This window comes from Netta rufina (assembly GCF_964035555.1).
Source record: "Netta rufina genome assembly, chromosome: 30".
NCBI lineage: Eukaryota > Metazoa > Chordata > Aves > Anseriformes > Anatidae > Netta > Netta rufina.
The window spans coordinates 912,459-925,565 of record NC_140154.1 but is presented as its reverse complement, the minus strand read 5'-3'; the positions used below and the strand labels follow the sequence as shown (position 1 = coordinate 925,565).

General features: G+C 47.0%; 1 protein-coding gene across 3 annotated transcripts in view; it reads left to right on the top strand.

Moving 5' to 3' along the window:
* DIP2B (disco interacting protein 2 homolog B) overlaps positions 1–13,107 on the top strand; it is a 68,271-nt gene that overhangs the window by 12,454 nt on the left and 42,710 nt on the right. The gene's annotated exons all lie outside the window — the stretch shown is intronic.

Sequence of the window (13,107 nt, the reverse complement as noted above, 5' to 3'; positions counted from 1 at the left end):
CTGGTTGTTCCAGGGAGTTACCTCATGGAGGGGAAAAGCTGACTTGGGTTTCCTGTGATATCCTTTACCTCTGATTGTGCAGGGTGCAAATTCAGAGCCGCCCTGCGTTATCTGGGGATGGAGGCACATATGAAAAGGAAGAAGGCAGCTAGGCGAGGGCAGCTTGCCAATTGCTTAAAGCCTTTGTTAGAGACTAAAGGAAACCTGCGCCCATTTAGGCACTAGTACAGCCCCAGGGGCTTTCTTGGCCTCATATGTAAAGAAGATGAAGGCAGCCGCATGGAAATGATTGCACACTTTTGCATGTCAGTCTACATTAGCTCTTCAGACCCTGGCTGTTGTTTGAACGCTAAGATCATGTGCTTAATTCTCCGAGTTTTCATCCTGTGGGTCTGGCAGTGCAGCACTTAACCCATCTGGTGAAAGTAAACCATGAGGACAGCATCTTCTGCACCAGGACGCTCGCAAAACCCGTCTCTAGTCGAGCTGCACGGAGCCTTCATGTGACTTTGTGCTGGTCGCAAGGAAGGAGATGTCTCCATGGCTCTGGGAAGGGTAGAGTCTTTACGGTAGAGTCTTTGTTCTTGGTTTGCTGTGAGCTGGGAGGGAAAAAAAAAAAAGGAGAAAAACTCAAGTCCCAAAATAAACTTCAATTTTAAGCCGGTGAAGCTAACCGAATTAGAAATGTACACACTTCCACTCTCAAATCTGCACTGCTCTGCCGTTTTCTGCATGAAAAGAAGGTTTTGGAGCAGTTCGTAGCTGTTACGCCGGTCACATCACATCAACCACGTCAGTACTCTGCTGTAGATGAGAATTTGGCTTCTGCATTGCGTTTCTGGGCTGGGTTTTTCTTCCTCTTCAAGCTTTTAACATGAAATATTCAATCGTATCCGTGCACAGGAGAGTTGATACAGGTATCACGCTTCAGAGAGCTGCGATGATCGTATCTGGTGGTGAGCACATCCTGCCTTTGTGGTGTCTGTGTTAGCGACCTGAGCGTGACTTTCAGGTTTCAGGAGAAGCATTGTTGTGTTGTCCTCCAGCAGAAGTAGGGTCAGGCAGAACATCCATCCAGAGTTTCCCAAATAGTGTCTGAGGTACATCCAACGACGAGGTGTTTTTGTGGACGCTCCAGGTTGGCTGAAAGGGCAGCTCAGCATCGTGTTCGGAAGGAGATCTGAGCTGGATGACCCCAAGGAATTTATTTTGTTTGTGGGGTTTGTACGGCACTGCTTTGTGCTTCTGCAGTGCCAAATGCTTAAGAAGAAACGATCCTCTTGCGCAAGGGATATCGAGGAGGAGTGATTGCTTCGCTTCCCAAAGACCATAATTTCTCTTAAGAGACTATTACGTACCATGGCACAAGTTTTACTTATATGAAACATATGGAGTCAGCAGACGAGTCTTAGCGAACAAATTGGAGGGCAGCAATCCAAACCCATGCCTGTTGTCTCTGTTTCTCCTTTTTCAGAGTTTTTGCTTAATTGCAAGCTTTCTGTTTGGACTGTAGTTTCTCCTTCTTGGCAGAATGTCCTGTCTTAAATTATTGCTGTCAGCACGTCCTTAGCCCTTCCTGCTCCCCCCGCTCCCCCAAAATGTGGAGCACAGGCTGTGGTGCCTCAGATTGCTATTAAAAAGGCCATTATGTTTTGCAGTTGAAAGCAAAGCCTGCCGTGAATATAATACTTGATCAACGTGATACAACCATCTTCCTATTAATATTACTACATTTCCACACTGCTTTTATAAACAGTGCTCTCTGAAATGGCTGATATCTAGTGATTACGGCTCCATTAGGCGTAGTAACAGATGGTTAATATACGAGTACTTCTTCTGTTGTCATTGATAGCAGAAATACTAAAATGAAAGAGAACGTGGAATTAACGTGGTGCGCCGGAGGATCTCCTATCAATGTCAGGTCATCAGATTGAGGAGAAAGTAAACTGCTGTTCAGAGTGATGCAAAATAGGCCGGAGAGGGATAATGAATCATGCTGGAGCAAGACGAGCGAGCGTGGGTACTGGAATGGATAGCGAGGCCACAGGGAGGATGATCCGCAGATGGGCAGACCACAGTTTTCTGTAAAACGTCCAGGTTTTAGAAGAGGTAAGACTCCTGCGGCTACTCAGTTAGAGGGAGAGGCCTGGAAAGTCCCTGCCTTCTTCACCAGCCAAAAGAGACATGGAATTAGGCCATGGACATCAGATAACTTCGCCAAGGTCATCCTGTGGAGATGAAGCAACAGCTTTGCCGAACATCTGCAGTTGCCCTGTGCACCTGCGCGCGGTTGGAGCTTCCATCAGGTATTTTTCAGCAGGCACGATGTGAACGCTGATAGCTGTAAGATAAATCAAACTTAACACCCTCGGAAATTCTTAACTTGCTTTTTCAGGTGATGCTTTGGTTAAACTCAGAGTTTGCTGTTAAACAAATAGTTTCCTGGACACTTTTGGGTTGCCTGTTCTTATTTTCTCTCTGTCCGTTCCTAGAAGGAAAGTGGCTCACACTTCACCATTTCTGTGAGAACTGGAGAGTTCACACTTTTGGGTTTCTGTTTTAGATGAGTAATTTGGAGGGCTTGCACATTTATTGCGTGGTAATAAAAACAGGCCAATACTGTTAGAATTAAATGCCAGTGGTAAATAAAGAGGGAGAGTTTAGGTCGTTATTTAAGCTAATCTAATGCTTCTTGCACCTTTGAGGCAGATTGGCCACTGCAAAGAGAAAACTGCACAGTCACCTTTGCATTAAATTTATTGCAGAATGAAAAACTCAAATGTGATCTCACTCTCATTAAAATTAAGTAATTGATGTCATCTCTCAATTAGAAGATTCTTTCGGGAGCTTTTGGCAAGTCATTCCAGGTTGCTATTAAGACCTGACCAACGAAGCATCCTTAAACTGGAGGGGATGGGAGATGTTTCTCTGATAAGCAATTGACAGATACGAAGGAGCATCTCAACAAAGTACCTGTCTGCAAAACCACCAAACCCAGCAACCCCAAACCACTCTACGGTGGGGCTACCGAAAGATTTCTTCTCTGTGGAGATTTCTGTCTTGAGGTTAGTAAGGTGAAGTCAGCAAAATTTGGAAATGAAGCTGAATAAGTTCCTCTTAACGTGCTTGTCTCGAGGTACCTGGCTTGTGAATGCCCTGAATGTGAATGATCATCAGAAGCAGAACTGTGAAGGGGAGGATTCTGACTTTAGCTTTGACACGAGTTGTTCTCGTCACGCTAACTGTAACTGTAATCCAGTATTGATAGCCCGTTGGCTCTGCTTTTCATTAGCTGGTGTTACAACAATTAACTGTTGTTACTGGTTTACTCTGAATACATTTTGCTGTTTGTTGCTTTTTAAGACAGCTTGCAGTTCCCAACCTGTGCAGCTAGAGCTTTTGTTTTTTTCCTCTTTTATTCATAATACCATCTAGCATGTTTTAAATAAAATAATAATTAAAAAAAAAAAAAAAGCATCCCTGTTTGCAAGGAATCTTTCATCTCCAGCTCTGGGCTATGCAGAACTGGAGTGGTAAGGAGACTTGTGTTTTTGTGCTGGCTTCATCATTTTCAGAATATTAATATTTAATTTAGGCTTTTTAAAGCTTTTAGCAGATTTGTCAGGCTTTCTTCCCTGTGGTGGTATACGTGAGGACAACTTGAGAGAGCGTTCTGATTAACTCGCAGTATGGAATGCGGTTTTATTTATTTTGATTTATGATTGAAAAAAACCCTCCTAAGCCGCTTGTCCTGTTCTGTAAGTAGCTTTGCCATAAACAACCATAAAACAGATCGAGCAGTTTTTCCTTTTCTCCAGCTAGAGTCCCACCAAGCAAACGCTCATCACCTCCACGCGATCGATACCCGTCCGTGCCATGGGGACAGCCGGCGGTGTCGCCCTGCGGAGAAAAGCGTGGGCAAGCAGCAGCAAGCTGCATGGCACAGGGAGCAGCAGCTTTCACAGCAGCACCATCCCCTGATCCATCACTGCCCGATCCCTTCACCTCGCCTGGGCTGCCAGGGCTCGGGGCACAGGTCGGGCTGTGCTCACGTCGAGTCCTGTGCTGCAAAGGAGAGAGCTCGGGTGCTTCGGTGTCAAGGAGGTGCTCGGCTTCCTCTCGGTTAGGGCTGCAGCGTGCTTATTTACGCGGCTGGTACATCTTTTGGAAGTTTGTATCATGGCTTTTCATTGTGTTTTGTGTTTTTTTTAACAAGTGTTTTCACGGTATATTTGATTTTGGAGAGCTTGCAGCTTGTCAGCACAGTACGTTACCCGTAGCACATACATGCCGTGACATTTCAACCAGTTACTAGAAATAAAGCTCTGTCTCCTTCAACTTCAAGAAATTGTGGGAAGTGAAGAGCACAGGACATGAGAGCAGATCTGGTTCAGGTAGGCTGCCTTTCAGCGCAGCAGATAACTCATCCTGAGGAACATTTGGAACCAGTTTAGAGGCTGAGTTCCTGTTTTTCCACTCGGACCGTGCAGCTGCCTGTGGTACACAAGCTCCTGGTGGGTTTGCATCGTGCTCAGGCAGTTCTGGATGAGGCCTGCAGAGGAGTTTGTGCTTTTCAGCTGACGGCCCTCGGAGCCATGACCGAGTCCCACGTTCAGCCTCCCGAAATGTGGCGTTCGTGATTCAAGATGCAAACAAAAAAGGGGAAATGCAGTCAGCATTCTGGCTTCTGGCAGAGCCCCTTTTTGTTTACCAGCTCATGTTTCTTTCCAGTTGGCTGCTGTTTGCTGGATCAGTCGATCTGTTGTTTAAAATAATTTGTTTATAGCTAATGCTGCCTTTTGGTCCTTTCATACCGAATTTACTAACAGGAGTTTTCAATTTACCTGCAGAAAGCTGTCTCATTCCTAGGCGAGCGTGTTTGTTTTCCTTCCCTTGCTATCATAAATAAATCACCCTGAGTTTATTTCTACTGCATCCAACGTCCCTGGCCTTCGTGGGAAGAGGGTGCAGCAGCCTCGGCGTCACACGGAGCAGTTCGCAGGGTGTTGGGGTGTTTGCTTAGCCAGCAAAGCAGCGCTCTGCCAGGTGCCAGATGTGCAACCCGCTCCCTCTTTCATTGCTATTCAGCTCCTGCGTGTCGTTAGGGGCTGCCTCATTAATTACCAGCATTGGCCGTGCTGTGCGAGGGCCGGTCCCTGGTTTGCTGGCCTCCAGCGCGGAGCTGGCGGTGTTGGAAGCTGCCCAGTCGGCTCTCCAGCGAGGTTTATTAGCTTTTAAGCTGAGCTTTGCTTTCCCAGAAGGGAGGTCCCCCTGCTTGGGGAGCTCTCTGCCCTCCTCGCGCCGTGCACGGGGAAGAGCTGACCCCGAGAGGGGGGGAAGCATCAGCAGATTTTCTCAGTCATTCGCAATACGAAAGCAGCTTTCCCAAAATTGTGCCATAGCTAGGCCAGGGAGGAGTTGGGATGAGATGTTTTGCCCAGCCTCGCTCTCTAGGCTGCTGGGGAGATTTTAATTATGGCACGAACAAAGCAGCGATTGTCCAAAGCTTTGTGTCGCTCCGCTTGTTGTTTTATCCAGTGCCTCTGGTCCCTGCTCGCCGCGGATCCCGGCGAGGTGCTCTGGGGTCATTTGTTGTGATTCCTCCGTTGCTATCTTCTGCTTTATTTTTCCCTAATGAGAAGTCAACAAGGTAGAAATTTCCTCCTGTGAATTTTGCTCACGTGAACGTTTGGCTGGAAAATGTGATCTCAGGAACAGCGCTCAGCAAGGTTGCGGCGACAGCTTTCATAACAAATGCATTGCATTTGGGAAGGTTGTTTCATTGTAAATAATTCCCCTATTTGCTTTCAAAGATCAATTCTTCGAACTAGACCGCGTCTTTAACTGCAGGAAAACTCTTTTTTTTTTTTTTTTTTGTAACCTCTCTTGCTCATTTGCTTTGCCTTCCTTTTCTTTTTGCCAGGTTGCTGACTGTGTGCTCTTAAATAATCCTACTGATTTCTCCACACTTCCTTCCCTCTACAAGTAAGACACTTGAGAGTTCAGTTTATTGAAAAAGGAGATGGTGCCCCCTGAGAGAGGCCAGGGTGGGAAAATTGGCTGTGAGGAGCCAATTTCTCTGGAAGTGTTTGTGCTCAGCAGCTTCGGGGGGGATCTCGGGTGGGCTTCCCAGCCCTCGGGCTGACTGTGAGCTGGATTGCTGAGCTGTGCCGTGTCTGCAGTAGGATGTTTTGCCACAGTTTTGCTCGTCCATCCAGCTGAAAGGCTTTCACGTTGGCAGGATCTCACCACGTCCTGCTACCTGCCGTCTGAACAAAGTGCTGCTGGAGCCGACGCTTTGACTCTCCGGCGTGCCCCGAACAGAAGTCGTTCCTCGCATCAGCTTTCTTGTAAAGAGCACTGCAGCTGACACAATAATGGGTTTTCTTAGGCTTGCTGGGGACATGCCAGCGTGGTTTCCTTAGCAGTGAAATTCCTCAAGAAGCCACGGTTGCTGATGTAAACATAGCTGGAAGCTTAACACAGCCTGTACTGAAGCGCGGGGCCTGAAATCTGCTTCCTCTGCCCTGCTGCACAGCGCCTTTTTCTTCTGTTCTTTCTGTTTCAGTCGGCTTTCCCAAGCCTGGAGCCAACTTGAACAGGGAGTGCTCTTCAGTCCCGAAGAGACGGCCTCGCCTCGGTGTGGAGGAGCCCGCACACACTCGGGGCTTGTGCACGGCACCGAGCAGCTTGCCATGAGCCCCAACGCAGCTCCGCTTTTGTAGGATTTGTGCTGGGCACGGGGTTGTTTTGAATGACCACGTGCAGAGCAGGTTTAAGGGCATTTAACACAGTGCAAATGGCTCTCGATGGCTATCTCCGCTTTGGTTCCCACCAGTCGGGCTCAGAAGGAATGAAATAGGGGAGCCAGGAGCAGATTGGGAGCTGCTCACCCGCTCTGCCGCCTGTGTTTTCGTCGAGCACGCTTCTGGAATTGGGTGGGAGTTCCTGCAAGGCGAATTACTGGTGTTGCACACTAATTTGAGGCTGGGTAAAAAATTAATAATTGTATTGCTTTAGCATTAAGTAGTGGGATCCTACTGGGGTGACTAATGCTGTGTAATAGTAACTATCCTAGAGTGAGCACTCGCTAATGCTGTAGCGTGGCTGCGGTTTGTGTTGCAGATCTGAGTGCTTTGGGACAAACAATGTGTTTTGCTCTCTCTAGCAGCCATCGTTTCCTTGCTGCCCTTTTCTAAGAGCGAGGAGTGACATCCTGGTGAATATAGGCTTGGCACTGGCTCTTTGGGAGGATCGGGATAGGAGGCATGCAGGAGAACACGTCGTGATAGATGTCTCACCTCTTTAGTTCGATAAATTCATTCTTTTGATGGCTTTTTTGTTTGGGGGGCGATCGGTCTTTTAAGTGCTAATGCGTTTGCGGCGATATTTCTTTGTTTCAACATGCATAATCATCGAGCTCAGCCAGTTATTTGGAATAGCATTTGCCCATCTGGAGCTCCATAATTATCGTGCTATGGTGCAGTACAGCATGCCAACTAGGTTAGGGCTGTATTTAAAGGAGGATGGGAGTTGCATTTCCATACCTGAATGCTTTGTGATAAGAAGCGCTGTTTGATCAGTAGATAGGGGAGTAATTGCTCTTCACTTCTTTCTTTTCCCATTCTGACATCGTGTTCAGGGATCTAGAATTTAATTACAAAAGGCAACTTCGGGCACAGTCGGACTGAAACAAGTTGCATATCCAAAGCATGCTTCTGGACGGCTTGGCAAGGCGTTGCTCCGTGTCAGGTGTGGAGGAGGGCTACCAGCAAGGAATACCCGTGGCAGTTGGCCTACGGTAGGAAAATCAAAGCCTTCCTCAAGAGTGTTCTTAATCATCGCCGTCTGCAGGCCTTGGAAGGGTGAGTGGCAGGAGTTGCAGACAGGATAAAATCCATACAAACTCCTGTTTCAGTCTCATCTGAGGTAGATCCCCTGCAGCAATATTCTGATGTTTCTGTGCACGGGGGCAAGAGGAAAGCCCTTGGGAAGAAGGTTTTGTTGTGTGCCTTGTACTGCAAGGCAGTGCCACCGATGGCTGCTGCGTGGTAGAAGCTTTACATGTCCCTCCTCAACCCATCGCCTTGCTTTGGAGCCCCTGACAGCCTTTGGATGCTGGTTGTGGAAAAACTAAGGGGAGATGCTTGGCTTTCTAGTGACAGATGCCTTTCTACATAGGTTGAAATATTTCACTTTGAAGCAGGATGAGTTCTCTTTGGGAGCCTGCAAGTTTTCGGTATTAAGGCTGTGTTGAAAACAGGCTTGGTTTGGAAATTCATCTGTCCACAGTAGCCTATCTGGTGGAGAAAGTGTGCTGCTTGGAACAGGCAGAGAATTTGTGTGTAATCCCTGCTAGTTGGGCTGGAAGGACGACTCCTGGGAGAAGGTTATCAACACGCAGGGTTCTGAGGGCTCGGTTTCTCCCTGAAGGAGGACAATGATGCACCTCCTGAATAGGTGCTGAGTCACGGGGTTGGTGCTCTTGCCTGGAGTTTAGTCATTTCCTGGGAAACTTTTGTTTTCAGTCTGGTGGTAGAGGGCTAGGTCTGCGCGTTTGTGCTGGGGGTGAAATAAATGAGTTTCTGCCGGAGGTTAGTCAGAAAAGAGAATTTTTGCAGACTTGCTTCACTTGGGCTTTAAAATTCATTGTGAGTCGTCTTGTTTGACATTTTACTCAGCTTCGACTGTGCATATAGCCAGGTCTCGCACACGGTTATGTGGCTCTTGCTGTTTTTCATCATCTAAATGCGTTGTTTTGATGCTGCGTTGGTGTTACAAACCCCGTGAAGGGCTCCTACACCGAAACCCAAGTTCTGCTCAGGGACTGCTTGTTAAAAATAGGTGAAAACGTTTCTCTTGAACAGATTTTGTAAAAACCCTATTTGTGACAAAGCTTTGCTTTTGTGCCCTGTGTAATATTCAGAAGGGAAAACTTATTTTTCCCCATGCAAGTCGCAGCCATTTAAAAGTTGTATATTTATTTTTTTTTTCTCCAGGGTGGAGTTAGAAGCAGGATTTATTATTTGTTCATGGGATTAAGCTATTTCTGTGCATATGCTGCTTTTGTGGGTAACATGTTATTACTACTACTAGGTTAAAGGTTGGACTGGATGATCTCAGAGGTCTTTCCAACCTGGCTGATTCCACGTGAAATTCATAGGGCTGCACTTTGAAAAACAATGGCTTAGATAAAAATTCCCTTCAGTGATTGTACTTTGCAGGTGTTTGTTAGAGGCTGCGAGCAGAGTGTTTATTTAGTAGGGTTATCAGAGTCAACAGAATTTGGTGATGTATTTAAAGGTTTTGAGTGGTTTTCTCCAGGAGTTTTGTTATTTTAAACATTTTGCCTGTTGCAGAGGTAGATGTCAGCCTTGCATCGATAGTGAGGTCTGAGTTGCTGGTGCAGGAGCTCATCGCACACCCTCTTGTCACAGGTAAGGGTCTGAAAGGCAAAGCATCTCCAGCCTTCCTGTCCTGACACAGGAATGAGTTAGAAGTATGGCTTAAAATTTGGCTGCGTCCTCGTTTGAGCAATTTAGCTGGGGAAATCCTTTGAAGAAGCCAACCCCGGAGCATGCCGGGGTCATGCTGATGCTGCAAAAACTGTGCACGTGCAACGTGCAGGAATGTTCTCGTGTCTGCTCCAAAGAGAAGAATCAACAGAGTTGTAGTTCATATCAGGGGCTCTTTTATTTACAGTGGTAAGTTTCCAAGTATTTTTCGGTGTCCCAGTCTTACTAAGCCTTCGAGAACTCCTTTGCTAACCCAGGACGGTGCCGTTTGCAGCAGCAGTAAGATGCCACACGGGTCTTTTTCTGCGGGGAAGGGAGGGTCTTCAGCTGAAACTGATCTGATGCCACCTCCTTTTTGTCGGTCACCCCCTGCCCGTGCACACAAAGAAAACTGAACTCTGTCCTGAGCTCACCCAGGTTGGTGATACATCACATATGGCATCCAAGATTACTGCCCATAATACACGCGCCGAGACGGGTGAAGCGAGGACACTGGGTCAGCTGCAACTCCGAAATGCTGCTGTACGAGAGAGACATTCTTCAGGAGATGGATTTGTTGTTTAAAGGTGAAACAACAGCAATAAAAAAATATTAAAAGTGCTCAAGGTGCACACGAAGTGACTTGGGGGGAAGTGCACCTTGTGACCTTGAATGACACAGCCCCGGACCTCTGCACATGGGGCAGACCACGCCACGAAAATCCAACTGCATTCTTTTGAAGTAATAAATGTTGAGATTAAAATAGTTTTAGCTTGATAAAACAGCATTCATCAGCCTTTAGAAAAGATTTCTTCTTAAAGTGTGGAACAGAGTCCCCACAGTGCTGCAGCCAAGTAGACTTGTAGTGTATATAAATTAATCTGGAGCTGATCTGTCTGTGAAACTTCTAGTGCTGCAACTGTAGCAGTATAATGCTGGTGCTTAACAAACACAGCTTTGTAAGTCTTGCTGCTTTTTCAGTAGCCTATTCATGTTCTTAATGGGAACAGAATGGTGCTGTTAAAGGAGAACTGCAATGCGCAAACCTGTTCTTCTTGGTTATCCATACTGCTTTTTGTGATGTACGGACTGAGCAAGGCTTTATTTATATTTTTTTTAAGAAATCTGTGACTTTTTTTTCTGTAAGACTGTAGTTTGCAGACCTTGGTATTGTCTTCAAGGAGGAAACCTGATATACGGCTTCACCAGAAGGAAGGAGGAGGGAATCTTTGAAGCTGCATCATCACCTGGCCTCAAACAGAACGAGGGAATTGTCTAAACTTGTAACGTAGTTCTGGTGCTGAATTTATAGCCAAAGAGTGTTGGGAGTGCAAGACCTTTTAACAGGTATGCTCTGTTTGGGCACGTGAAAAGAGGTTTAAATGTTATTCTTTGGTTTGCTGAAGCCTGGCACTGAGGACATCTTAGCTTTTGGCCTTGGTAAAACCATGGCAGGGGGTGTCTGGAAGGTGCCAGTCCTCCAGGCGGTGGAAGAAAGGTGAGCTCTAACTCTGAAATAGGTAATTAATTACGTGAGTGGCAATAATGTTGGTTCCTGAGGTGCCAAACTTGTTGGTGTGATAGCTATTTTCTGCCTAGGCTGTAGCTGAGACGGTCAGAAGTGTTAACGTGCATGCCTTTCTAGTTTGGGATTTCTCAGACATGCCACCTAACACGTCCAAGCGCACTTGAAAGGCCTTATCTGGATGTGGCATGCAGTACAAGAACATTTTGGACTTCCAGCTCTGCACTTCTGGCTTTCAACATCTCCAGCTGGTGGCTACTTCTGGTCAAGGACAGGAAATACAAAATCAAGCTCTGCAAAGCCAGGCTTGGTATCGTGTCCTTTCAGAGTTAGAGGTGGTAAAACTGCAGGGAGACATGGCCTGGCACACGTACCTAGGGATCGAGAAGGGGAGCAGGGAAGAAAGGCAAAGTCATCAAGGTCACTTAACACGGGTGAGACCTGAAAAGCAGATGCAATGGTGATAATATAATTTATTTCCTTATTTTCCTATTATAACCTTGTTAGAGTGTTTGCTGTTAAGTAAACAGAGCAGGTAACCATGTTGGGGGACTAATGAATGGACCAGAAGCATTTCCAGGATTCTCTGTCAGCATAAGCTGCTAGAAATATCAAAATTGTTTTTTTGTTGATGTTTTAAAAGCATCCAAACATTTTTCCAAATGCATACAAACTCATTTCAGATTCGACTCTTTTGCTTGATGCAGTCAAGTGTTTGGAGGCTTTGTTGGAGAGATGCTGTGCGCTACGTGATCATTTTCCTTAATTTCTCCACTGTAGTAATTATGGTTTTGTTAGACAGTAAATGATTCAGTGTTCTCATTCCATGGGGGGAAGGGGAGCAAGGATGTTGAAAGAGGAGTATTGTCTGAGCGTAGCAGGATTAGCTGGTGTTACCACCTTGCACTGATTGAGCACCGCTGGTTAGAAGAGATCATCAACCCTAATTGCTAAAAAGCAGCCTGGCGTCACAGGGCGGTGAGGCTCCTGAAGTTTGAGGCTCCTCTGTTGCATGATTTGAATATAGGTGTAACATCAAGGCTGATCGGTGGCAGTTCCCTGGGCTTCCTTCTGCCCTGGGTAAGCCCACGCGGTTCCTCTGTTGGCGTGAACTCTCGGCAGGCAGAAAATGCCAGGGGGATGCGTGTGATGAGGACGAATTCTGATTTCTAAGGGAGGAGAATCACACGAGAAGGGAACATTGTGTTTTCCAGGGAATTCTCTTTCTCAGCTGCAATTGGTTTAATCACAAACAAACAAAGCTCCTGCGGTCAGGACCTTGTCCAGGCGTCCTCGGCGAGGGCGGAGGGTTGCTCCTGGACTCGACTCCGTCTCTGCAAACCATAAATGCTGAGTTACTTCTGACTCCAGGGAACGACATCCATCTCTTATGTATTTGTAAGACCTGCAGTGTCTTGAAAAGTAGAATGTTTTTAAATTCTTTTAAATCTGTCAGAAGAGAGGAAAGATGAAACGGGCTGGAGGGGGCAGCGTTGGAAGAGGGATCTGTACTGCAATACCCAGCAAGGTGAGGAGTTCTTGAAGCACCTCCATACCCTCCTGCCACAGAACCTGTTCTGTGGAGCTGCCTGGAGCTGGTCCACCAAACGCTGTGCAAATGAGCAGGAAAACTGAGCTGGTGGCTGGGCCGGAGCAAATCTCTCATGTGTTGGGATGGGTTCACCTTTGTGAGTCGCGGAGGTGCTTTTGGGATGGAAAAACCTGGGAGTTTGGGTGGCAGAGGGAGGAAAATGGTGGTGCGTGGAGCTGCTGGGATGGATCGTGGTGATGGAGCAGGGCTGCATTTACCCTTCAGCCTCTTCCACCCTCCTGGTTGCCTGCAGACATTGCTGCACCCGAGCTGGTGGCTACTGGTGCCAGGAGGAAGGCGAGCCTGTTCCTTCGTCGCGTCAGTGACCGGAGGCCTAGCTCGCTCACACAACCCTTAAATGTAAATAAAGAGAAGATCTCTGACCAGAACATGAGAGCAGAACTGGTAATGACATAGCTTGTAGCAAGTCCTGCTGAAACTCCTCCGCCATGCTGTGAGAGGTGGCCCGGGGCTGGGACTGCTGCCCTTGAGGCCAT